This window comes from Bufo bufo, chromosome 2, assembly GCF_905171765.1.
Source record: "Bufo bufo chromosome 2, aBufBuf1.1, whole genome shotgun sequence".
Taxonomy (NCBI): domain Eukaryota; kingdom Metazoa; phylum Chordata; class Amphibia; order Anura; family Bufonidae; genus Bufo; species Bufo bufo.
In genome coordinates this window covers 838,951,077-838,977,916 of record NC_053390.1, presented here as the reverse complement: position 1 = coordinate 838,977,916, position 26,840 = coordinate 838,951,077, and the positions used below count along the sequence as shown (strand labels likewise).

General features: G+C 49.8%; 1 long non-coding RNA gene across 1 annotated transcript; it reads left to right on the top strand.

Annotated features, from left to right (window-relative positions):
* Positions 1-6,513: 6,513 nt before the first annotated feature.
* Positions 6,514-26,753, top strand: LOC120990571. Its single transcript, XR_005776454.1, has 4 exons — positions 6,514-6,659; positions 10,379-10,384; positions 24,957-24,961; positions 26,742-26,753. It is a non-coding gene; the product is annotated as an uncharacterized LOC120990571 (long non-coding RNA).
* Positions 26,754-26,840: the final 87 nt, after the last annotated feature.

Sequence of the window (26,840 nt, the reverse complement as noted above, 5' to 3'; positions counted from 1 at the left end):
TAAATTGCATTTAGGAATTGTAGCTGGGGGTGATTGACTGCGGTTGGTCAGTAAGTGATATCCGGTTCATCCACTGATCTGTGTGATAGTGAATGACCCGGATAGTCGGCTCGTGGACCGGGAACCCACGTGGTGGCAGTTACCGAAGTGTAGTGGGGGGTGTTAGCCGGATGGTAATACCCCGGTCACGTGAGGTCTCTGTGTGTGCGCAGACTCCGTCACAGACCACTACGTCAGAGCTGTGGGATCCGGAGCGATCGGATCCATAGTTCGTGACATTTTCTGGTGGCAGCTTACGGGATTCTGTATGCTTAGAATATTAGTGCATGAAGTTATGTCCATAACTCTGTACTAAAGGATTGAACAATTCTGGAAGACGAAGCACAGTGCATTAGTTTTGATAGAATAATAATTCACGACAGTACCCTCCCCTCTCTCTTGTTTTCTGTCCTATCTTTTATTTGGCAATAATGTCCGAATCCGTGAATAATGACGCCATGAGCGTGTCTGATATCACAGCTCTGTGTGAGCACAAAGGCATCCAAGTATATGGGAAAAATAAGACTGTCCTCATCCAGGAGTTATGTGCACGGAGGAGTCAAGAGTCATTCCTGCAAGATTCAGAGAATGGAGGACACTCAGGGGCCCCTGAGCCAGGTGACCCCTTCCAGAATGAGGATGATGAACTGGGAGGAGGACAGCCTGCTGGGGCTTGCAGTCCTCTAGCTGGACATAACTCTGTCTCTATGCCATCCCAAAATGGTCTGGACCAACTAATGCTCAGTAACCCGGACTTATATTTTCGGCTGCTGGAGGCACGTCGGGCAGAGCGCAAGGCTGAGCTCGAGGCTGCAGAGCGCAAGGCTGAGCGAGAGGCTGCAGAACGAGAACGGGAAGCTGTCCGCAGGCATGAACTGGACCTGGCCCGAGTACAGCTTCAGGGGTCCGACCGGCATGCTACATCCACAGGCCCATCCCTGATGGTCAAGCCAAAACTGCCTGTGATGGAGTCTGAGAACTGTGACATTGATCTTTTCCTGCATGCTTTTGAAACCTCATGCCAGCAGTACCAGGTACCAGAGCCGCAGTGGGCGGGACATCTAATGTCCGCACTGAAGGGCAAAGCTATGGAGGCCCTGGTCGGACTACCATTAGCAGAGCGTACCAGTTACGTGTTCATCAAAAAGGCTATTCTGGTCAAGTACCAGCTGACTCCAGAGACTTACCGTTTACGGTTCCGGTCCCTTCGGAGAGGGCCCGGAGATACTTTTATGGACCATCTGGGCAAGTTGCTGACCACCTTCCAACAGTGGTCTGATCCCCTCACAGAGGACACCAAGCAGTCCCTGGCGGATCTGATGGTCCGAGAACAGTTTGTCTCCAATTGCCCCACGGATGTGCAAAAATATGTATGTGAGCACAAGCCGAAGAGTGCGCGAGAGGCGGCCGAGCTAGCCGATGAATACGTCGCCATGCCCAGCACTCGGGCATTCAAAGACACTCTGTCCCGCCTGGGAGGAACCTCTTCATCTGCTTCTTCCTCCCGGCCAGCTTTGTCGGTTCCGGTCCAGCGACCCTTTCACAGGCCTGCACAAAGACCCGAAGGAGTCAAGCCAGCACCGACAGACGTGCGCAAGTGCTATGCGTGCGGCAAGCCAGGACACCTCAGCCACCCGTGCCCGGAGAAGAAGACAGCACCCCCTGGCAAGCTTGCCCGCAAACCCATCATCTGTGGTGTTGGTGAATGGAGCTGCAAGACACACCGCAGACAACCTACAGTCGGTTACTGTGGGCAACCGGTGCACCACAGGCTTCCGCGATACAGGAGCCGAAGTCACACTAGTTCGGCCTGAACTAGTGGATGACGCAGACCTTATTCCCGGCAAAAGCCTCACCATCACGGGAGTTGGGGGGGTGAGCCCTAATGTTCCCCTAGCTCGTGTTTTCCTTGATTGGGGGGCTGGGAGTGGAGTAAGGGAGGTGGGAGTCTCGGCGGAGATCCCCACAAATGTTTTATTAGGCACTGACCTAGGACGATTGGTCTCGTGCTACGTGCCCCCTGGAAGCACACAGGACTCACCCGTCCCTATGGAGGTCCCTGGACATACCGAGGTACTGTGCAAGGATGTTTGCGTAACATCCGATAACCTTGGGGATGGACCGTGGGAGGTGGGGTGTGTGGGAGCAGTTCTCCTACGACAGGAGATGTAGAGGGGATGGCGGGTGTATGTACACAGGTAGCGGACATGTGTTTAACTGATTCAAGTTGTGCAAATGTTAAATGTGATGACATTATTGTGCCTGTGTTGCCCGTCACTCGCAGGGCTGCAAAAGCCGCAGCGGAACGCTCCATTGGGGAAGAGCAAGTGGAAGTGTCCCCTTCCACCGGTTCGGACCCCGTGGACTTAACCGCGTCAGAGACTCAGCCACTGTCCCTGTTCGCCACAGGACAGCTGGCTGGGACTTGTAGTGCCGCCTTTGAGCAGGCCCTGCGAGATGACCCTACCTTGGAGCAGCTAAGAGGGTTAGCTGCCAGCCCTCCCACTGAGGGAGACAAATACCGAGTGTGTTGGGACAATGGGAAACTGTATAAGGAGGACATCTCCCACAGTGACAGTAGGGTGGGGCCACTCAAGAGGCAGCTCATTGTACCTGTGCAGTTCAGGGAACAATTACTGCAAGTGGCTCATGAGATCCCCTTAGCTGGTCACCTGGGAATAACCAAAACAAAGTCCCGGGTGATGCAGAATTTTTTCTGGCCTGGCCTCGGGGCAGATGTCGCCAAGTACTGCAGGTCCTGCGACACCTGTCAGCGAGTTGGCAAAGCAGGAGACCGTCACCGAGCTCCATTGAATCCCTTACCGATAATTGATGAACCCTTCAGGAGGGTGGCCGTGGACATCATTGGTCCACTGGCCATCCCCAGCAGTTCGGGTAAACGGTTCATATTAACCCTGGTGGATTACGCGACGCGCTACCCAGAAGCAGTGGCGTTATCCTCCATTAGGGCGGACAAGGTTGCGGACGCCCTGCTGGGGATCTTCACGAGAGTGGGGTTCCCAGCTGAGCTTCTCAGCGACCAAGGACCTCAGTTCATGTCTGAACTAATGCAAGGGCTCTGTAGGAAAATACAGGTGAACCATATCGTAGCCAGCCCTTACCACCCACAAACAAACGGCCTCTGTGAGCGCTTCAACGGGACGTTGAAGCAGATGCTGAAGACGTTCGTGGAGGCGCAAGGGACGGACTGGGAACGATATCTACCTCACCTGCTATTTGCCTACAGAGAGGTTCCCCAGGAGTCAACCGGGTTTTCGCCATTCGAACTCCTGTATGGTCGACGAGTAAGAGGTCCCCTAGACCTAATCAGAGAGTCTTGGGAAGGCAAGGTTGCCGGAACGGAAGTCTCTGTAGTAGACTATGTCCTCAGGTTCCGAGACAAAATGGAGTCGCTTGTAGGTCTGGTACAGGAGAATATGGTGCAGGCCCAAAGCAAACAGAAGCAGTGGTATAACCGCACTGCCCGAGAGAGAATCTACCAGGAGGGGCAGAAGGTCTATGTCCTGCTGCCGATGCGGCAAAACAAACTGCAAGCTGCATGGGAAGGGCCGTACCCCATTGTCAAACGTCTGAGTAAGGTAAATTATGTGGTGGGCCTTGGAGAGGGAGGTAGAAGACAGAAGACGTTTCACGTCAACATGCTCAAGGAGCATGACGAGAGAACGCCACATGTTATGCCGGTTTGCAGCCTGCCCGAAAGGGAGGAGGCCGACCCCCTACTAGATCTGCTAGCTGACACTCGAGAGTTGGAGGTGGACTTAACCCTCAACTCTCGTCCCAGCAGAGATCTCAGCTCTTAGAAGTGTTGACGGCTCACCGTGACACTTTTACAGGGAAACCCGGGAGAACACACCTTGCAGTCCATCATGTGGACACAGGTACACATGCTCCCACAAAGCAGTCCGCCTACCGCGTCTCAATGGAGGTCCAGGCAGACCTCAGGAGGGAGATTGAAGATATGAAGCAGCTCGGGGTCATTCAGAAATCCCACAGTGCTTGGGCCTCACCGGTGGTTCTGGTCCCGAAGAAAGATCAGACAACCAGGTTCTGTGTGGATTATCGGAAACTGAATGCCATCACAACCTCGGATGCTTACCCCATGCCCAGGATTGATGAACTGTTAGATAAGTTGGCAGGAGCCAGCTACCTGACAATCATGGACCTGAGCAGGGGGTATTGGCAGATTCCCCTGACCTCGGAGGCTCAGAAGAAGTCGGCCTTCATCACCCCTTTCGGCTTACACGAATTTACTGTAATGCCGTTTGGGATGAAGAATGCGCCAGCCACCTTTCAAAGGCTTGTGAATGACTTGCTGGAAGGACTAGAAGAATGTGCTGTCGCCTATTTAGACGACATTGCCGTGTATAGCCCCACATGGAAGGAGCACCTGGTGCACCTGTCGCAAGTACTGGACAAACTTGCTGCGGCTGGACTAACTGTTAAGCCTAGCAAGTGCCAGCTGGGCATGAATGAGGTCACTTACTTAGGCCACAGAGTAGGAGGAGGCACACTGAGGCCTGAAATAGAGAAGGTGGAAGCCATTACGAGATGGCCAACACCCCTCACCAAGAAACAGGTCATGTCTTTCTTGGGAACGGCCGGGTACTATAGGAAGTTCATCCCGAACTATAGCGCCCTGGCCAAGCCTCTGACAGACTTGACCAAGAAGAAGCTGCCCAGGATGGTGTCATGGACGCCGGAATGCGAGCAAGGCTTCCAGGCCCTGAAGGATGCACTAGCCAGTTCTCCTGTGCTTCAGGCCCCAGATTTCACTCGGAAGTTTGTGGTCCACACGGATGCTTCCGCCTTTGGTCTGGGTGCAGTCCTGAGTCAGGTGAACCAGGCCGGGGAGGAGCATCCTGTACTATACCTGAGCCGTAAGTTACTGGCCAGGGAGACCAGCTACTCCACAATAGAGAAGGAGTGTTTAGCTATTGTGTGGTCCCTGCAAAAGCTACAACACTACCTGTATGGACGCAATTTCACAGTGATCACCGATCACCATCCCCTCAGCTGGTTGGCACGTCTCGCAGGAGACAATGCGAAACTGCTGAGATGGAGCCTGATTTTGCAGCAGTACAACTTCACCGTGCAGCACAGAAAAGGTAGTTTACATGGAAATGCCGACGGGTTGTCGCGGCAGGGAGAATCGGCCGGAGACGGCTGGGTTGCTGTAGAACAGGCTTGTGGCCATTTCCCCAGGCAACCTTTTAAAAGAGGGAGGTGTGCCGGCATACATACATAATTCCTCTGGGTAGCCATTTTGTATGCTTCTGGCCTATGTAAAAGAACAGTGAACTCTCATCTTCCTGAAGCCTGGGTCAAGTATGTTATAGATGGACACTTTTATTACCACTACTCTGTGAGGCCGGCTATAAAAGGTCATAAAGGCCATACCAGGCCCAGCTCATCCTGTCCTATAAGATAAAGATCAGCTCGCTGTCAAGCCTGGCTGGAGCGTGACGTCATTAATTTCTAGGTCTGGTTTGAGGAGAGCTAATAGCCCTTAATTAGCTCTGGGCATAAAATCAGTCCACTTTCATATTTCAGTTATGAATCAACTTATGCCCTTTCTGACACCAGATCCAGGCTCTACAGAGTATTGTGGTTAATTGGGTATCAAATATGACCAGAGGATGTGATTCTGTAGCTCACCTATGGGTGGTAGAAGAACTACAGGTCCCAGCATTACCGTGTGTGGTCTCATTCTGTATGTAAATAAATAAGGATCGCAAATATGTATTCTGTATAAAAATATGCCGATGTATCAGGGAGATACGGGCTTAAGTATAATCCTCATTGTAGGAACTGAACTTTGATGGGGGTCATAAAACCCTTGGAGGCCAATCCCTAGGCTTCACAGTCACTCTGCTGCCATTGGCTGACAGGAGTAAGTCTCCTGCCCATGGGAGAGTTCATAAAAATCCCTGCACAAGGACAGAGGAGAGAGACCCATGGAACATCACCAGACACTTAATTGGTCATTGACGGCATATCCCTGTATCAGAAGAACTTTGAGGGTCTCCCCTGATACATACTGAACGGGGTTTGCAAGGATTCAAAAAGGACATATGAACGACCATCTGAAAGCCTCCAGAGAAACTAAGTATTCTTTCACCTTTTTCCCTTTCATTTGAACTGTCGTGATTATTTATATTGTTATTATTATTCTGTAGATTTATAGTCATTTTCATTAGATTTGTATGCACTGCTTTTTACCTCTTATTAAAGATTATAAAATCTAAGTGGCCAAGTCTTCCATATTCTAAGCTGCTAAACAACGTACCTCGCCTTTGAAGAGACGTTACCAGGTAGTTAGTTAAATTGCATTTAGGAATTGTAGCTGGGGGTGATTGACTGCGGTTGGTCAGTAAGTGATATCCGGTTCATCCACTGATCTGTGTGATAGTGAATGACCCGGATAGTCGGCTCGTGGACCGGGAACCCACGTGGTGGCAGTTACCGAAGTGTAGTGGGAGGGTGTTAGCCGAATGGTAATACCCCGGTCACGTGAGGTCTCTGTGTGTGCGCAGACTCCGTCACAGACCCCTACGTCACAGCTGTGGGATCCGGACCGATCGGATCCATAGTTCGTGACAGTACCCTCTATACATCATTCTATAGACGTCCTATACTGTACCCTCTATACATCATTCTATAGACGTCCTATACTGTACCCTCTATACAGACCATTCTATAGACGTCCTATACTGTACCCTCTATACATCATTCTATAGACGTCTTATACTGTACCCTCCATACATCATTCTATAGACGTCCTATACTGTACCCTCCATACATCAATCTATAGACGTCCTATACTGTACCCTCTATACATCATTCTATAGACGTCCTATACTGTACCCTCTATACATCATTATATAGATGTCCTATACTGTACCCTCCATACATCATTCTATAGACGTCCTATACTGTACCCTCCATACATCATTCTATAGACGTCCTATACTGTACCCTCCATACATCAATCTATAGACGTCCTATACTGTACCCTCCATACATCATTCTATAGACGTCCTATACTGTACCCTCTATACATCATTCTATAGACGTCCTATACTGTACCCTCTATACATCATTCTATAGACGTCCTATACTGTACCCTCTATACATCATTATATAGATGTCCTATACTGTACCCTCCATACATCATTCTATAGACGTCCTATACTGTACCCTCCATACATCAATCTATAGACGTCCTATACTGTACCCTCCATACATCATTCTATAGACGTCCTATACTGTACCCTCTATACATCATTCTATAGACGTCCTATACTGTACCCTCTATACATCATTCTATAGACGTCCTATACTGTACCCTCTATACATCATTCTATAGACGTCTTATACTGTACCCTCCATACATCATTATATAGATGTCCTATACTGTACCCTCCATACATCATTCTATAGACGTCCTATACTGTACCCTCCATACATCAATCTATAGACGTCCTATACTGTACCCTCCATACATCATTCTATAGACGTCCTATACTGTACCCTCTATACATCATTATATAGATGTCCTATACTGTACCCTCCATACATCATTCTATAGACGTCCTATACTGTACCCTCCATACATCAATCTATAGACGTCCTATACTGTACCCTCCATACATCATTCTATAGACGTCCTATACTGTACCCTCTATACATCATTCTATAGACGTCCTATACTGTACCCTCTATACATCATTCTATAGACGTCCTATACTGTACCCTCTATACATCATTCTATAGACGTCTTATACTGTACCCTCCATACATCATTATATAGATGTCCTATACTGTACCCTCCATACATCATTCTATAGACGTCCTATACTGTACCCTCCATACATCAATCTATAGACGTCCTATACTGTACCCTCCATACATCATTCTATAGACGTCCTATACTGTACCCTCCATACATCAATCTATAGACGTCCTATACTGTACCCTCTATACATCAATCTATAGACGTCCTATACTGTACCCTCCATACATCATTCTATAGACGTCCTATACTGTACCCTCTATACATCATTCTATAGACGTCCTATACTGTACCCTCCATACATCAATCTATAGACGTCCTATACTGTACCCTCTATACATCAATCTATAGACGTCCTATACTGTACCCTCCATACATCAATCTATAGACGTCCTATACTGTACCCTCTATACATCAATCTATAGACGTCCTATACTGTACCCTCCATACATCAATCTATAGACGTCCTATACTGTACCCTCCATACATCATTCTATAGACGTCCTATACTGTACCCTCCATACATCAATCTATAGACGTCCTATACTGTACCCTCTATACATCAATCTATAGACGTCCTATACTGTACCCTCCATACATCATTCTATAGACGTCCTATACTGTACCCTCTATACAGCATTCTATAGACGTCCTATACTGTACCCTCTATACATCATTCTATAGACGTCCTATACTGTACCCTCTATACATCATTCTATAGACGTCCTATACTGTACCCTCTATACAGCATTCTATAGACGTCCTATACTGTACCCTCTATACAGCATTCTATAGACGTCCTATACTGTACCCTCCATACATCATTCTATAGACGTCCTATACTGTACCCTCTATACAGCCCATTCTATAGACGTCCTATACTGTACCCTCCATACATCATTCTATAGACGTCCTATACTGTACCCTCCATACATCATTCTATAGACGTCCTATACTGTACCCTCTATACAGCTCATTCTATAGACGTCCTATACTGTATCCTCCATACATCATTCTATAGACGTCCTATACTGTATCCTCCATACATCATTCTATAGACGTCTTATACTGTACCCTCTATACATCAATCTATAGACGTCCTATACTGTACCCTCCATACACCTCATTCTATAGACGTCCTATACTGTACCCTCTATACACCTCATTCTATAGACGTCCTATACTGTACCCTCTATACACCTCATTCTATAGACGTCCTATACTGTACCCTCTATACATCATTTTATAGACGTCCTATACTGTACCCTCTATACATCATTCTATAGACGTCCTATACTGTACCCTCTATACATCATTCTATAGACGTCCCATACTGTACCCTCTATACAGCATTCTATAGACGTCCTATACTGTACCCTCTATACAGCATTCTATAGACGTCCTATACGGTACCCTCCATACATCAATCTATAGACGTCCTATACTGTACCCTCTATACAGCATTCTATAGACGTCCTATACTGTACCCTCTATACATCATTCTATAGACGTCCTATACTGTACCCTCTATACAGCATTCTATAGACGTCCTATACTGTACCCTCTATACATCATTCTATAGACGTCCTATACTGTACCCTCCATACATCCTTATACTATAGACGTCCTATACTCTACCCTCTATACACCTCATTCTATAGACGTCCTATACTGTACCCTCCATACATCATTCTATAGACGTCCTATACTGTACCCTCCATACATCATTCTATAGACGTCCTATACTGTACCCTCCATACATCATTCTATAGACGTCCTATACTGTACCCTCTATACAGCATTCTATAGACGTCCTTGTGGCGAAACCGACCTCGCCACTGGGTTTTGGAGAGGACTGGCTGCTGGCCTCTTGCCCCTGGATTATGGGCCATATACTAACTTTTAAACCCCTGAACCTATTCAAGTGAATTTTGGATAGGTTTGTCCCCAAGTTATACAGTTTAAATTGATGTTAGTTATATGTATGGCCAATGTAAACTCACAAAGTTGTAACAATTTATAATAAGTGTAACTTGTCAGCTTGGGAGGAAAATGCTGGGTGTGTTTCTATTGTGCCATTGTCCCATTGTGTGTTTAAAGGGTGATGTCTGTCCTATTGTCTGCACATGTGTATTGGTGACTTTTCTTTGTCTTGAGAGATAATTGGATTACGCCTCGGGTGTCTCGAGGGCAGAGAGGAGGAAACCATGATGCATTGTGGGGATGTGTTGTGTCTGTGTGTCCTAAGTGCTGTTTATCTGTCCTATGTCACAGTTTTCATTCTGGTCCTCTGGGGGCGTGAACGATTGGTTGCTGTAGTTACAGTTCGGGAGGTTGGTGTCCTGCAGTAGCTGTGTCTGTCTCTCAGAAAGGGGCTTATTGCCTAAACGGATTTTAACCCCTTGTCTGCTGAAACGGTCCGTTACATTGGTGGCAAGCAGCGGGATCGTTCCTACAGCCAGAAGGACAGATACAGGAGACACCATTTCTGTGGATTCTACAATTTAAGGACAACGCATGTCCCAGTACAGCGTCCCTGACAGCAGCAGGATGGAACTAGCAGTGTTATACGAGGAGGAGGACCTGGATGGCCGGGATGCATTAAGGAAAGGCATCTGGTACCAGGCCCTGGATAATCTACAATTCCAGCGGGGTGAGAGTCTCCCCAGTGAAGAGCAGCGGTTGCAGAAGCAAGTGGCCCTGCGGATGCCCTTCCTGGGAGAGCAGCCCCTGGAGGAATGGGTGAAGGAACTAGAGCACCGGGTATGGCAGGAGCTATGGCTGGAGGATGCCTACCAGGCGCTTTGGTGGTATATGGCACAGTATATACCCTGGACAGCCGAACATGACAAGCCAGAGGGAGAGGAGTTTTATGGTCCTGGCTTGTTATGGGAGTCCTTTGCAGAGCCTGACTTCGGGAGCCCTGCACAGTCCAGACTTCAGGACATTTTCTATGAGAGGGAGGCTAGGCATGAGTGGGATGACCCCCATGAGGTAGAGCAAGACCTGGCTCACCTAGCAACCCTGGAGTGGGAACTGGAGCAGGACTACCGAGATCTCTTCCACTCCATTGATAAGGCTCAGCAGGACGGTAAGGTGACAGACCCAGATCCAGACCCATTCAGCTGGGCAGATATTGTAGAGTGTTACTGGGAAGGACCCCAGGTGGCCGGTAGAGATGGGACCGAGGTCTCTCCACCGGTCCTGCAGGGAATTGGGAGCCCAGTCTCCATTCCCCAGCGGCAGTGTGAAGTGCATGGAGAGGAGAGCAGCGTCCTCCCTCCCCAGCGGCAGGCTGAGTTACAGGGGGCAAAGGAAGTTGTTCCTGTCCCCCAGCAGCAGCATGATTTTTTGGGAATTGGGAGCCCAGTCTCCATTCCCCAGCGGCAGGCGGAGTTACAGGGGGCAGAGACAGTCGGTCCTGTCCCCCAGCGGCAGAGTGTCCAGCAGGGAATAGAGAGCCCAGTCTCCTTTCCCCAGCAACAGGACACTGTATTGGGAGCGGAGGTGGTCGGTCGCCCTCCCCAGCGGCTGGAAGTATGTATGAGAGAGGAACTCGTTACCCCCTCTCCCCAGCGGCAGCTTAACGCACCAGGGGGAGACAGTAAAACCCACAACATTGCAGATGGGACCGTGGTCTCTGCACCTACAGCACAGGGGGTAGAGACAGTCGGTCTCCCCCTCCAACAACCAGGCTCCAACCAGGCTTCTTCCGTGGTAGCGCTGGCACCAGGGCAGAGTACCGCTGATACCTGCCCACAAAGCAACCTCCACTCCAAGCCAGGGAGCAACACAGAGACCGGGAGTACCAGCTTCCAACATAATCTTGGTGGACTCACTGGACAGAGACAGGCTACTAAAGTCAACAGGTCCAGTATTTGGCTGTGGGTGGGCTGCCAGACTAACTCAGGTACCGACCGGCGTGAGGTCAGGTATCTGGTTAGTCTTCCCTGGGGGGGGGGAGATGTGTGGCGAAACCGACCTCGCCACTGGGTTTTGGAGAGGACTGGCTGCTGGCCTCTTGCCCCAGGATTATGGGCCATATACTAACTTTTAAACCCCTGAACCTATTCAAGTGAATTTTGGATAGGTTTGTCCCCAAGTTATACTGTTTAAATTTATGTTAGTTATATGTATGGCCAATGTAAACTCACAAAGTTGTAACAATTTATAATAAGTGTAACTTGTCAGCTTGGGAGGAAAATGCTGGGTGTGTTTCTATTGTGCCATTGTCCCATTGTGTGTTTAAATGGTGATGTCTGTCCTGTTGTATACACATGTGTATTGGTGACTTCTCTTTGTCTTGAGAGATAATTGGATTACGCCTCGGGTGTCTCGAGGGCAGAGAGGAGGAAACCATGATGCATTGTGGGGATGTGTTGTGTCTGTGTGTCCTAAGTGCTGTTTATCTGTCCTACGTCACAGTCTTCATTCTGGTCCTCTGGGGGCGTGAACGATTGGTTGCTGTAGTTACATTGTATGTGTTGTAAATTACTGATTGGTTGCATTTCAAACCCCTGTGGGCAGTACTATGTTTGTGGTTTGTGAATAAAAGAGGCTGTACGTGAAGTACAGTCAGACCACTGTTTGACCCTCAACACGGAGCCTTGTCTCGTTATTGGGGGGATTCGCTGTATGCTGTTAGAGACTGATTGCCAGGATTGTATGCTGATCCCTGTTCGTCTGCTAGCAGCTATTCGTGAGGTTCCAGTTTGGAGTGCTACTTTGTATCCAGTTCGGGAGGTTGGTGTCCTGCAGTAGCTGTGCCTGTCTCTCCGAAAGGGGCTTATCGCCTAAACGGATTTTAACCCCTTGTCTGCTGAAACGGTCCGTTACAGTCCTATACTGTACCCTCTATACAGCCTCATTCTATAGACGTCCTATACTCTGACCACTGCAAAATAACTGCCCCATCTGCAGACTAATGACCACTGTCAGGTAACTGCCCCATCTACAGACTAATGACCACTGTCAGGTAACTGCCCCATCTACAGACTAATGACCACTGTCAGATAACTGCCCCATCTACAGACTAATGACCAGTCAGGTAACTGCCCCATCTGCAGACTAATGACCACTGTCAGGTAACTGCCCCATCTGCAGACTAATGACCACTGTCAGGTAACTGCCCCATCTGCAGACTAATGACCACTGTAAGGTAACTGCCCCATCTGCAGACTAATGACCACTGTCAGGTAACTGCCCCATCTACAGACTAATGACCACTGTCAGGTAACTGCCCCATCTACAGACTAATGACCGCTGTCAGGTAACTGCCCCATCTGCAGACTAATGACCGCTGTCAGGTGACTGCCCCATCTACAGACTAATGACCGCTGTCAGGTAACTGACCCATCTGCAGACTAATGACCACTGTCAGGTTACTGCCCCATCTGCAGACTAATGACCACTGTCAGGTAACTGCCCCATCTACAGACTAATGACCACTGTCAGGTAACTGCCCCATCTGCAGACTAATGACCACTGTCAGGTTACTGCCCCATCTACAGACTAATGACCACTGTCAGGTAACTGCCCCATCTGCAGACTAATGACCACTGTCAGGTAACTGCCCCATCTACAGACTAATGACCACTGTCAGGTAACTGCCCCATCTGCAGACTAATGACCACTGTCAGGTAACTGCCCCATCTGCAGACTAATGACCACTGTAAGGTACCTGCCCCATCTGCAGACTAATGACCACTGTCAGGTAACTGCCCCATCTGCAGACTAATGACCACTGTCAGGTAACTGCCCCATCTACAGACTAATGACCACTGTCAGGGAACTGCCCCATCTACAGACTAATGACCACTGTCAGATAACTGCCCCATCTACAGACTAATGACCACTGTCAGGTAACTGCCCCATCTACAGACTAATGACCACTGTCAGGTAACTGCCCCATCTGCAGACTAATGACCACTGTCAGGTAACTGCCCCATCTACAGACTAATGACCACTGTCAGGTAACTGCCCCATCTACAGACTAATGACCGCTGTCAGGTAACTGCCCCATCTGCAGACTAATGACCGCTGTCAGGTAACTGCCCCATCTACAGACTAATGACCACTGTCAGGTAACTGCCCCATCTGCAGACTAATGACCACTGTCAGGTGACTGCCCCATTTACAGACTAATGACCACTGTCAGGTAACTGCCCCATCTACAGACTAATGACCGCTGTCAGGTAACTGCCCCATCTACAGACTAATGACCACTGTCAGGTAACTGCCCCATCTACAGACTAATGACCACTGTCAGGTAACTGCCCCATCTACAGACTAATGACCACTGTCAGGTAACTGCCCCATCTACAGACTAATGACCACTGTCAGGTAACTGCCCCATCTACAGACTAATGACCACTGTCAGGTAACTGCCCCATCTACAGACTAATGACCACTGTCAGGTAACTGCCCCATCTACAGACTAATGACCACTGTCAGGTGACTGCCCCATCTACAGACTAATGACCACTGTCAGGTAACTGCCCCATCTACAGACTAATGACCACTGTCAGGTGACTGCCCCATCTACAGACTAATGACCACTGTCAGGTAACTGCCCCATCTACAGACTAATGACCACTGTCAGGTGACTGCCCCATCTGCAGACTAATGACCACTGTCAGGTAACTGCCCCATCTACAGACTAATGACCACTGTCAGGTAACTGCCCCATCTACAGACTAATGACCACTGTCAGGTAACTGCCCCATCTACAGACTAATGACCACTGTCAGGTAACTGCCCCATCTACAGACTAATGACCACTGTCAGGTAACTGCCCCATCTACAGACTAATGACCACTGTCAGGTAACTGCCCCATCTGCAGACTAATGACCACTGTCAGGTTGCTCTCTCGCGCTGCTTTGATCTCCATCTCCAGGGCTCAGCTTCTCATTGGTGCAGATCTGCCTCTCGTCTTCTCAGTGGGTCCGGCCACAGAGGCAGTTCTCTCCCTCCACGTGGGCTGCTAGGCCACACATGTGCTGCCTCTGAAATGGCCAGTGTGTGCATCCTAATCCTCACAAAGGGCTGGCCACCTCGTGGTACTGAAGGTATCTTTCCCTGTGGGAAGGTGTCGGAGCACTAGCTCGTAGTTCACTAGTGTCCTGACCTTGGACTGTATGTCCTCTGCCTGTCCTGACCTTGGACCGTTTACAGGACTGTATGTCCTCTGCCTGTCCTGACCTCAGCCCTCCCCCGAGTGCTCTGCACCAGTGTCTCCAAACCCCGTGGGTCCGCTATCACCCTATCAGAGACTACTTCAGGAGGTAGCCGTCTAGTGGTTCCCTGCAGTGGAGTCCAGATCCCTGTATAGGGTTTAAAGGGTGAAAAACAGGAGTAGTCGCAAATATATAGTCGTGTTCAAAATAATAGTAGTCAGACATCACTAACCTGATCAATCACTGTTTCTGGTAGAAATGATATTTCTACATGGCAAATAATTTACTAGCAGGTGTAGTAGAGTAATAGAAACCCAACAGACCCGACAGTCAGGACATGCTGCTGATTCTGTGTAATTCAATCACTAACTGAAAGGGGCATGTTCAAAATAATAGCAGTGTGGAGTTCAATGAGTGAGGTCATTCATTCTTTGATAAACAGGTGGTAATTATTGCCCTTATATAAGGAAGGCAGCAGATGTTGTACCTGCCGGTTACAGTGCATTTCTCTCCGAAATTCTGAGGAAAGTGGGTTGTTCCAGACATTGTTCAGAAGAACAGCGCACCTTGATTAAAAAGTTGATTGGCGAGGGGAAAACATATAAATAAGTGCAGACAATGATCGGCTGCTCAACTAAAATGATCGCAAATGCTTTAAAATGACAACCAACACCTGAAAGACGTGGAAGAAAGCGAAAAATTACCATTCGAATGGATAGAAGAAAAGCCAAATGGCAAGGACTCGGCCAACAATCAGCTCCAGGAAGATGAAGAAGGTGTAAAGTTCCCTGTGAGTCCTGTTACATGGAGAAGATGTCGATGTGAAGCCAAGCGATCTGCAAGAAGCCCCCGCAACGTCCCACTGCTGGAAACAAGACGTGTGCTGAAGAGCTTACAATCTGCCAAAGAGCCCATTGACCGGCCTGAAGAGACATTCTGTGGACTGATGGAAGTAAGATTGTTCTGTTTGGGTCTAGTGGCCGGAGACAGTTTGTCAGACGACCCCCAGACACTGAATATCAGCCACAGTACACTGTGAAGACAGAGAAGCATGGTGGACAAGCATCATGATATGGGGATGTGTCTCATACTACGGGGCCTATTTATCGCAGACCAGGGATCACGGATCAGTCTGAATCCATCAGAATACTGGACGAGGTCACGCTGCCTTATGCTGAAGAGGAGATGCCCTTGACATGGGTGTCCCACCAAGACAACGACCCCAAACACATCAGTAAACGGGCAACATCTTGGCTCCAGACCAACAAGACTGACGTTATGGAGCGGCCGGCCCGATCCCCGGATCTTAATCCAATAGGAAACTTCTGGGTGACATCAAAAATGCAGTTTCTGAGGCAAAACCAAGAACTAGAGAAGAACTGTGAATGTGGTCCGATCCTCCTGGGCTGGAGAACCTGGTCACAGGGGCAGAAGGTGGTGACTCCGAGCAGCACAGACGTCCAGCAGGTCTCAGAGACAGCGGGTATACAACTGAGTATTAGTGACGGGATTCAGAGGGAAGAGAATCTACAGACATTTCTCAGTTTATAGAGTGAATGTGTGAGTTTGTAAAGAAGACGACAAACACTATTTTTTGAACAGTCTAATATTCACTTTTCTTCAATTTTTTGGAGGAACAACACAAATGTGATATATTTCTTCATGAATAGAATGTGTAGTGTTCCCAATGCATCTGTGTGGGTGGAGATAGAAGCCATTAGAGGGATTCTGAGCTTTATTCACTTTTTAAACACACTGCTATTATTTTGAACACAACTGTATTTGGCTGACACAGTGGTTCCACATCCACTGCTCATGCCCCAATCCCACTTGCCCACCCAAGATGGGACTGCCTGAAGTATTTAAGGAACTTGCGTGGTCGCCAAGAGCAACTCCTGCAGTATCTGAATACTATGTCGACCCCTTGGATGCTTTGACTACTGCAGCTCTTTCACCATCACCTTCGGCCGCTTTGTCTGCATAACCACCTCCAACAGCCTCCACCTGTGGCTTCAATAAGAAGGAGGCTGAAATTCTGCCACCACATCACCCTTATGACTGCCAGAAACAAGCAACCATATTGTTGTGTCTACCTGAGGCTCATGTCAATGTCAAAGAGAACCTAGAAGGAGACATCATCTGGAAGTCCTCCTCGTTGACAGGTACTAGTTTCTTCTTTGTTAAGAAAACGGACGGTTCCCTTAAGTCGTGTATTGATTACCAAGGTCTGAATTAGATTACTGTAACAAGTACCCTCTGCCCCTTATCCTTGAGCTGTTTGATGGACTTTATGATGCCAAGGTCTTCACAAGGCTGGATCTCCATGAGACCTACAGTTTGTTCTGTATTCCTAAGGAGAATGAGTGGAAGACAACAACACAGTGACGGCCAATACGAATATCATTTTATGCCCTTCGGCCTGTTCAACGCTGTCTTCCAAGGATTCGTCAATGGCGTCTTCTGTGATCCGCTTTACGTCTGTGTTGTGGTCTATCCAGACAACATCCTGGTTTTCCCTCCAGTTCTAACCTGTCACAGGTTCGGGAGAACAGGTTATATTCCAGGTTTGAGAAGTCCCTATTCAAGAAGTCTTCCTGGGCTCTACAATATCTGACCATGGCATTCTGATGGACCCAGAGAACTTAACCAAAGTTTTGGAAAGGCTTTGACCACCTGGCCGGATAGCCATCCAACGGTTTTTGGGCTTTCTAAGTTACCATGGGCAACGTATCCCTCACTTCTCCACTCTAACCGCTCCTATCTCAGCACTTACTCGCATGTGACGACCATTACCAATATCATTTTATGCCCTTCGGCCTGTGCAACACCGGATGCACACAGGCGCGCGCGTTCACAGGATCGGAAGGTAAGAGAGTGGATCTCCAGCCTGCCAGCGGCGATCGTTCGCTGGCAGGCTGGAGATGCGATTTTTTTAACCCCTAACAGGTATATTAGACGCTGTTTTGATAGAACTATATCGAAAATGCCTTTTCTTGTCTGCAACTGCGGACAAGAATAGGACGTGTTCTATAGGCTCTACAAAACGCAGTGTTCGCCCGATCAGGCCGGATCTTGTGCGCACACTTGCGTTCAGTCCGCCCCACCGCAGTGACAGAAATGTTTTTTTTTTTTCTCTGATCACTGCAAAAATACCGTAAAATCGCTGCGGCGCTATAAAGATCACTTTTGAGGGGCATGGCGAGTTCATAGAAGATATTAATTTTTTTGGCACAAGTTAGTGGAAATTGTTTTTTTTCTTTCTTACAAAGTCTCATATTCCTGACTGAATCGTATTGTGAATAGGAATTTTAAAACATAACATTTACTAAATCATTTAAAATAAATGCCACTTGGTGAGAAGCATTAAGGACAAACACCTCCACTATAGCATAGATAAATAAAGGGTGGATCTTACCCCGTTTGGGGGGTTCCACGGCCTGTGGAGGACGGTTCAGGTAGTAGGTGGACCACCGGAACCTGTGTGACCAAGGTGCTGATGTCTATAGGCAATATGGCCCTCCTGTACAACCCTAATATGTCTTTCCTACCTGCACACAGGTGGGGGGCTACTTGAGCAGCTGCCTAGCACACATGGAGCCCCCGCCCCGACAGGGGCGACCCCATACCGATCCTGTCCCTCAGTATGGGCCTTGTGCTATACTTACCCTAATACAAAGCCCTACATGCCATGTTTCGGTCCTAGACTCCAGACCTCATCAGGGGTAACTAGAAACAAATTAACAAACACACACTAAATATGGGTCACATATAAAACCGAGTGTCCAATGTAGATACATTGGGTTCTGACTCCGGTTACTTACTGGAAGAAGGTCGTTTTAGCCGTATACTTTCCATCCGGATCTATGGTGTATGGTATCCGAGCCTCAGCCTGAGAAGTGTCCGTGCAAGTGCTGTGTCTCACCTCAAACAGTGATGGCGATTTGTGGTTGTCACCTCCTTATATTACCCCTCTTCCTAGTGGGTGTACGCCCCCCTGTATGTCCAACTCACCTGTCCATAGCGGTCACAGCATGTGTGCGTTCCACCGGACCGGACGTTGGCATCACATGGTGCGGGCAAACCGGAAGTGAGGTGAGGACCTGCATCCAAGCGTCGCCGGTTGCATGGCAACACCTGAAACACGGCCCTGAACGCCGCAAATGGTAACTTGCAAGCGATTCTCATTTTTGCTGGATCGCAATTTGGATATTAACTGGCAGGACATCCAAACACATACCCCGGCTCCACCGCAATTATAGCAGCTGGCCAAGGAGGGAATACTAGTGACATCTACCTGTTCATTAACCCCAACATGCCCAACGCGCGCAAATTCTAGAGCACGTGCGCATATAGGGAAACATGAACAACCAGATATCAACACATTAGTTAGATACGGCCCTGATTCTTGCACATACTCTGAGGATATGTCGCACCGTATGTATGGACGGCACATCGTCACAGAAAACAGCTATAGTTCTGTTGCTCATTTAGACCGCAGGATGGACTGTCTTTAGGTAGAAAACCCATTTAGCTTCGCATTGGAGGATTCTCCTATCGAAGTCCCCTCGTCTGATGCCCGGCTGAATTTTCTCAATACCCATGAAGGAAAGGCAGTCTACTCTTCCATCATGTTCGGTATTCACGTGTCTCGCCACGGGTGTATCTCTAGCATTTTCAATGTCGCCGACATGTTCTCCTATCCTCCTCCTAAATTCTCTGACTGGCTTTCCAACATACTCTTTCCCACAAATACATGTGATTTTGTAGATTACTCCCCTGCTTTTGCAGTTGATAAAATCACTTACATTGTATGTTTTTCCCGTGTTATTGCTCTTAAAAGTTTTCGCCTTGGTCATAAAGGGGCACGCCGCGCACCCTCCGCATTTGTGGTTACCACTAATCCCTCTCTCAAGCCATGTTTTTACAGGGGCTGCTGGTGTATAGTGGCTATGTACCACAAGGTCACGGATGCTTCTCCCGCGCCTGTAGGTGATGCTGGGGTGCTCCTTTACCACCTTACAGATATCACGGTCCATTCGTAGTATGTGCCAGTGTCTCGAAATGATGTCTCTAACTGCAGAGGAGCAGCCATTATATGTGCTGATGAGACGGATCTCTCTGTCTTCCTTCATTCGTGGGAGCCTCCTTTCGGGGGGTGAGGAGTGACACTCTATCCCTACCTAAAGCATTCTGGTACGCTGGTGTCAATACACTTGCCGGGTAGCCCCGATCCAGAAATCGAGTTCTCAGATCTCTGGCCCGTGTGACAAAGTCCGAGCGTTTGGAGCAGTTCCTCCTTAATCGCAGGTATTGACCCCGCGCCTTCCTGAGGGGGTATGGGTGACTACTTTCCCACCTCAGGAGAGAATTAGTGGAGGTAGGTTTACGATAGATTGTAGTCTCCAAATGACCACTCGGACTTATGCCCACGCAGATGTCCAAAAATGGAAGTTGGGTTGGGTGGCATTCTGATGTAAGGTGTAGGCCTATATCGTTCTTATTTAGTACTTGGACCCAATCAGAGAAAGTCTCCATACTCCCTTTCCAGATGACAAACACGTCGTCTATGAAGCGTGCCCACTTTTGAACACACTGCAGTTCTACCATAGACTCATCTTTGAATACTATGGTATTCTCCCACCAGCCCAGGAACAGATGTGCATACGATGGGGCACAAGGGCTCCCCATCGCAGTGCCCCTGAGCTGGTGGTAGAATTGAGTGGTGGTAGAAATGAGAACTCAAGCAGTTCAAGTACAAAGTCACTGTGGGCCTGGAAGTGTCTTCCTCTTGTGGATAAAAAATAGGATACTGCATACAAACCCCCCTTGTGTGGGATGGAGGAGTATAGTGCCTCCACATCTACACTACCTAGTATGCAGCCCTCATCAAGATGGATCCCTTCCAGTTGTCTGAGGAGATCACCCGTGTCTTTGACATGGGAGGAGAGGGAGAGGACAAACGGGGCCAGGATTCTATCTATATATATTCCCAGGTTTTGACTGAGGCTGTCCACCCCCGATACTATTGGTCGCCCCTTGAGGGGCACACAGCCCTTGTGAACCTTCGGGAGGCTATAAAACGTAGCAATTTGTGGACACTGGGGATACAGGAAATCGTATTCTTCCTGATTGATTAATTTAGCAAATTTGGCTTTATCTAGGATACTTTTAAGTTCCTTTTTATAGACCACAGTGGGGTCCACATGAAGTATTTCATAACAATCGCGAGGAGCCAATAGGTTCATACACATTGATTCATAAGCCTTTGTACTCAGGATGGTGCTGAGTACAGGTGAGTAGTCTCAAGGTCAGTACTCACCTGTACTCAGCACCCAACATTTGTACTCAGGATGAACTGTGTGGACTGGACAGTTTGTCCAAAAACAAAAACATTGTTATTAAACCATCAGACAAAGGTGAGAACACCGTCATCCTGAGTACAAAGGCTTATGAATCAATGTGTATGAACCTATTGGCTCCTTGCGATTCTTATGAAATACTTCATGTGGACCCCACTGTGGTCTATAAAAAGGAACTTAAAAGTATCCTAGATAAAGCCAAATTTGCTAAATTAATCAATCAGGAAGAATACGATTTCCTGTATCCCCAGTGTCCACAAATTGCTACGTTTTATAGCCTCCCGAAGGTTCACAAGGGCTGTGTGCCCCTCAAGGGGCGACCAATAGTATCGGGGGTGGATAGCCTTAGTCAAAACCTGGGAATATATATAGACAGGATCTTGGCCCCGTTTGTCCTCTCCCTCTCCTCCCATGTCAAAGACACGGGTGATCTCCTCAGACAACTGGAAGGGATCCATCTTGATGAGGGCTGCATACTAGGTAGTGTAGATGTGGAGGCACTATACTCCTCCATCCCACACAAGTGGGGTCTATATGCAGCATCATATTTTTTATCCACAAGAGGAAGACACTTCCAGGCCCACAGTGACTTTGTACTTGAACTGCTTGAGTTCTCATTTCTACCACCAGCTCAGGGGCACTGCGATGGGGAGCCCTTGTGCCCCATCGTATGCACATCTGTTCCTGGGCTGGTGGGAGAATACCATAGTATTCAAAGATGAGTCTATGGTAGAACTGCAGTGTGTCCAAAAGTGGGCACGCTTCATAGACGATGTGTTTGTCATCTGGAAGGGGAGTATGGAGACTTTCTCTGGTTGGGTCCAAGTACTAAATAAGAACGATATAGGCCTACACCTTACATCAGAATGCCACCCAACCCAACTTCCATTTTTGGACATCTGCGTGGGCATAAGTCCGAGTGGTCATTTGGAGACTACAATCTATCGTAAACCTACCTCCACTAATTCTCTCCTGAGGTGGGAAAGTAGTCACCCATACCCCCTCAGGAAGGCGCGGGGTCAATACCTGCGATTAAGGAGGAACTGCTCCAAACGCTCAGACTTTGTCACACGGGCCAGAGATCTGAGAACTCGATTTTTGGATCGGGGCTACCCGGCAGGTGTATTGACACCAGCGTACCAGAATGCTTTAGGTAGGGATAGAGTGTCACTCCTCACCCCCCGAAAGGAGGCTCCCACGAATGAAGGAAGACAGAGAGATCCGTCTCATCAGCACATATAATGGCTGCTCCTCTGCAGTTAGAGACATCATTTCGAGACACTGGCACATACTACGAATGGACCGTGATATCTGTAAGGTGGTAAAGGAGCACCCCAGCATCACCTACAGGCGCGGGAGAAGCATCCGTGACCTTGTGGTACATAGCCACTATACACCAGCAGCCCCTGTAAAAACATGGCTTGAGAGAGGGATTAGTGGTAACCACAAATGCGGAGGGTGCGCGGCGTGCCCCTTTATGACCAAGGCGAAAACTTTTAAGAGCAATAACACGGGAAAAACATACAATGTAAGTGATTTTATCAACTGCAAAAGCAGGGGAGTAATCTACAAAATCACATGTATTTGTGGGAAAGAGTATGTTGGAAAGCCAGTCAGAGAATTTAGGAGGAGGATAGGAGAACATGTCGGCGACATTGAAAATGCTAGAGATACACCCGTGGCGAGACACGTGAATACCGAACATGATGGAAGAGTAGACTGCCTTTCCTTCATGGGTATTGAGAAAATTCAGCCGGGCATCAGACGAGGGGACTTCGATAGGAGAATCCTCCAATGCGAAGCTAAATGGGTTTTCTACCTAAAGACAGTGCGTCCTGCGGTCTAAATGAGCAACAGAACTATAGCTGTTTTCTGTGACGATGTGCCATCCATACATACGGTGCCACATATCCTCAGAGTATGTGCAAGAATCAGGGCCGTATCTAACTAATGTGTTGATATCTGGTTGTTCATGTTTCCCTATATGCGCACGTGCTCTAGAATTTGAGTGCGTTGGGCATGTTGGGGTTAATGAACAGGTAGATGTCACTAGTATTCCCTCCTTGGCCAGCTGCTACAATTGCGGTGGAGCCGGGGTATGTGTTTGGATGTCCTGCCAGTTAATATCCAAATTGCGATCCAGCAAAAATGAAAATCGCTTGCAAGTTACCATTTGCGGCGTTCAGGGCCGTGTTTCAGGTGTTGCCATGCAACCGGCGACGCTTGGATGCAGGTCCTTACCTCACTTCCGGTTAGCCCGCACCATGTGATGCCAACTTCCGGTCCGGTGGAACGCACACATGCTGTGACCGCTATGGACAGGTGAGTTGGACATACAGGGGGGCGTACACCCACTAGGAAGAGGGGTAATATAAGGAGGTGACAACCACAAATCGCCATCACTGTTTGAGGTGAGACACAGCACTTGCACGGACACTTCTCAGGCTGAGGCTCGGATACCATACACCATAGATCCGGATGGAAAGTATACGGCTAAAACGACCTTCTTCCAGTAAGTAACCGGAGTCAGAACCCAATGTATCTACATTGGACACTCGGTTTTATATGTGACCCATATTTAGTGTGTGTTTGTTAATTTGTTTCTAGTTACCCCTGATGAGGTCTGGAGTCTAGGACCGAAACATGGCATGTAGGGCTTTGTATCAGGGTAAGTATAGCACAAGGCCCATACTGAGGGGCAGGATCGGTATGGGGTCGCCCCTGTCGGGGCGGGTGCTCCATGTGTGCTAGGCAGCTGCTCGATTAGCCCCCCACCTGTGTGCAGGTAGGAAAGACATATTAGGGTTGTACAGGAGGGCCATATTGCCTATAGACATCAGCACCTTGGTCACACAGGTTCCGGTGGTCCACCTACTACCTGAACCGTCCTCCACAGGCCGTGGAACCCCCCAAACGGGGTAAGATCCACCCTTTATTTATCTATGCTATAGTGGAGGTGTTTGTCCTTAATGCTTCTCACCAAGTGGCATTTATTTAAAATGATTTAGTAAATGTTATGTTTTAAAATTCCTATTCACAATACGATTCAGTTATATTTGGGTGTGAACATAAACCGCAAACGCATCTCCACCGTGTGTTGGTATAACTAATACAAAGTCTCATATTCCACTAATCTCACATGAACTCACCATACCCCCCACCGAATCCAAATACGTAAAAACTTTTAGACATTTATATTCCAGACTTCTTCTCACGCTTTAGGGCCCCTAGAATGCCAGGGCAGTATAAATACCCCACATGTGACCCCATTTTGGAAAGAAGACACCCCAAGGTATTCAATGAGGGGCATGGAGAGTTCATGTAAAATTTTATTTTTTGTCACAAGTTAGTGGAATATGAGACTTTGTAAGAAAAAATAAAAAATAAATAATAATATATATATATAATTTTCCGCTAACTTGTGATAAAAAATAAAAAGTTCTATGAACTCACTATGGCCATCAGCAAATACCTTGGGGTGTCTACTTTCCGAAATGGGGTCATTTGTGGGGTTTTTCTACTGTCTGGGCATCGTAGAACCTCAGGAAACATGACAGGTTTTTAGAAAGTCAAAGTGTGGAAATTCAGACCCCGGCGCGGACCGCCCTCAGACCCCGACGCGGACCGCCCTCAGACCCGGGCGAGGACCCCCCTCAGACCCCGACGCGGACCGCCCTCAGACTCGGGCTCAGACCCCCCCTCAGACCCCGACGCGGACCGCCCTCAGACTCGGGCTCAGACCCCCCCTCAGACCCGGGCTCAGACCCGGGCGCAGACCGCCCACAGACCCGGGCTCAGACCCGGGCGCAGACCGCCCACAGACCCTGGCGCAGACCCCCCTCAGACTCGGGCTCAGACCCCCCTCAGACCAGAGCGCAGACCCCCTCAGACCCGAGCGTGGACCCCCTCAGACCCCGGCGCGGACCCCCTCAGACCCCGGCGCGGACCCCCTCAGACCCCGGCGCGGACCGCCCTCAGACCCGGGGGCGGACCCCCCTCAGACCCGGGCCCGGACCCCCCTCAGACCCGGGCGCAGACCGCCCTCAGACCCGGGCGCAGACCGCCCTCAGACCAGAGCGCAGACCCCCCTCAGACCCGGGCCCGGACCGCCCTCAGACCCGGGCCCCCCTCAGACCCGGGCGAGGACCGCCCTCAGACCCGGGTGCAGACCGCCCTCAGACCAGAGCGCAGACCCCCCTCAGACCCGGGCGCAGACCCCCCCCCAGACCCGGGCGCAGACCCCCCTCAGACCCGGGCGCAGACCCCCCTCAGACCAGAGCGCAGACCCCCCTCAGACCCGGGCGCAGACCGCCCTCAGACCAGAGCGCAGACCCCCCTCAGACCAGAGCGCAGACCGCCCTCAGACCCGGACCCCCCTCAGACCCCGGCGCGGACCCCCCTCAGACCCGGGCGCGGACCCCCCTCAGACCCCGGCGCGGACCGCCCTCAGACCCCGGCGCGGACCCCCCTCAGACCCGGGCGCGGACCCCCCTCAGACCCGGGCGCGGACCCCGCTCAGACCCCGGCGCGGACCGCCCTCAGACCCGAGCGCAGACCGTCTTCAGACCCGGGCGAGGACCCCCCTCAGACCCAGACCCCCCTCAGACCAGAGCGCAGACCCCCCTCAGACCAGAGCGCAGACCGCCCTCAGACCCGGACCCCCCTCAGACCCCGGCGCGGACCCCCCTCAGACCCGGGCGCGGACCCCCCTCAGACCCGGGCGCGGACCCCCCTCAGACCCGGGCGCGGACCCCCCTCAGACCCGGGCGCGGACCCCCCTCAGACCCGGGCGCGGACCCCCCTCAGACCCCGGCGCGGACCGCCCTCAGACCCCGGCGCGGACCCCCCTCAGACCCGGGCGCGGACCCCCCTCAGACCCGGGCGCAGACCGTCTTCAGACCCCGGCGCGGACCCCCCTCAGACCCCGGCGCGGACCGCCCTCAGACCCCGGCGCGGACCCCCCTCAGACCCGGGCGCGGACCCCCCTCAGACCCGGGCGCAGACCGTCTTCAGACGCCGGAGCCGCCAGTTACCACGAGCTTCTGACAAGCTATGTCGCAGCGCTTGGTGACAATCTGCAGCCACAGTCACAGGGCACACAATTACAAAGTCGGCCGATCTAATTCACATCGATAAGCAATTCGAGAGAGATACGTGTCTACCTTGGGCGGGGCCTGGCGCGGTCACATGACTGGGCGCGGTTAATAGTTGAACGCCGCTCCATATTTGGGTTGGGCGGGGCCAGGCCTTTCTTGTTTATAAGCAGCAGGCTGTGTGGCAGAAGAGGGAGGAGACCGAGAACTCCCGGGCGACCTGTCAAACTCATTCTGTCTGCGGATTGGCTGACATCACAGAAGAGGCGGGACTCATATCCGTCCCCGTCATTGTTATTGGCTACAGGGCGTATCCACTGTTAGAAGGCGGGGCAGTAGTCAGCTGCTCTTTGTGTGATT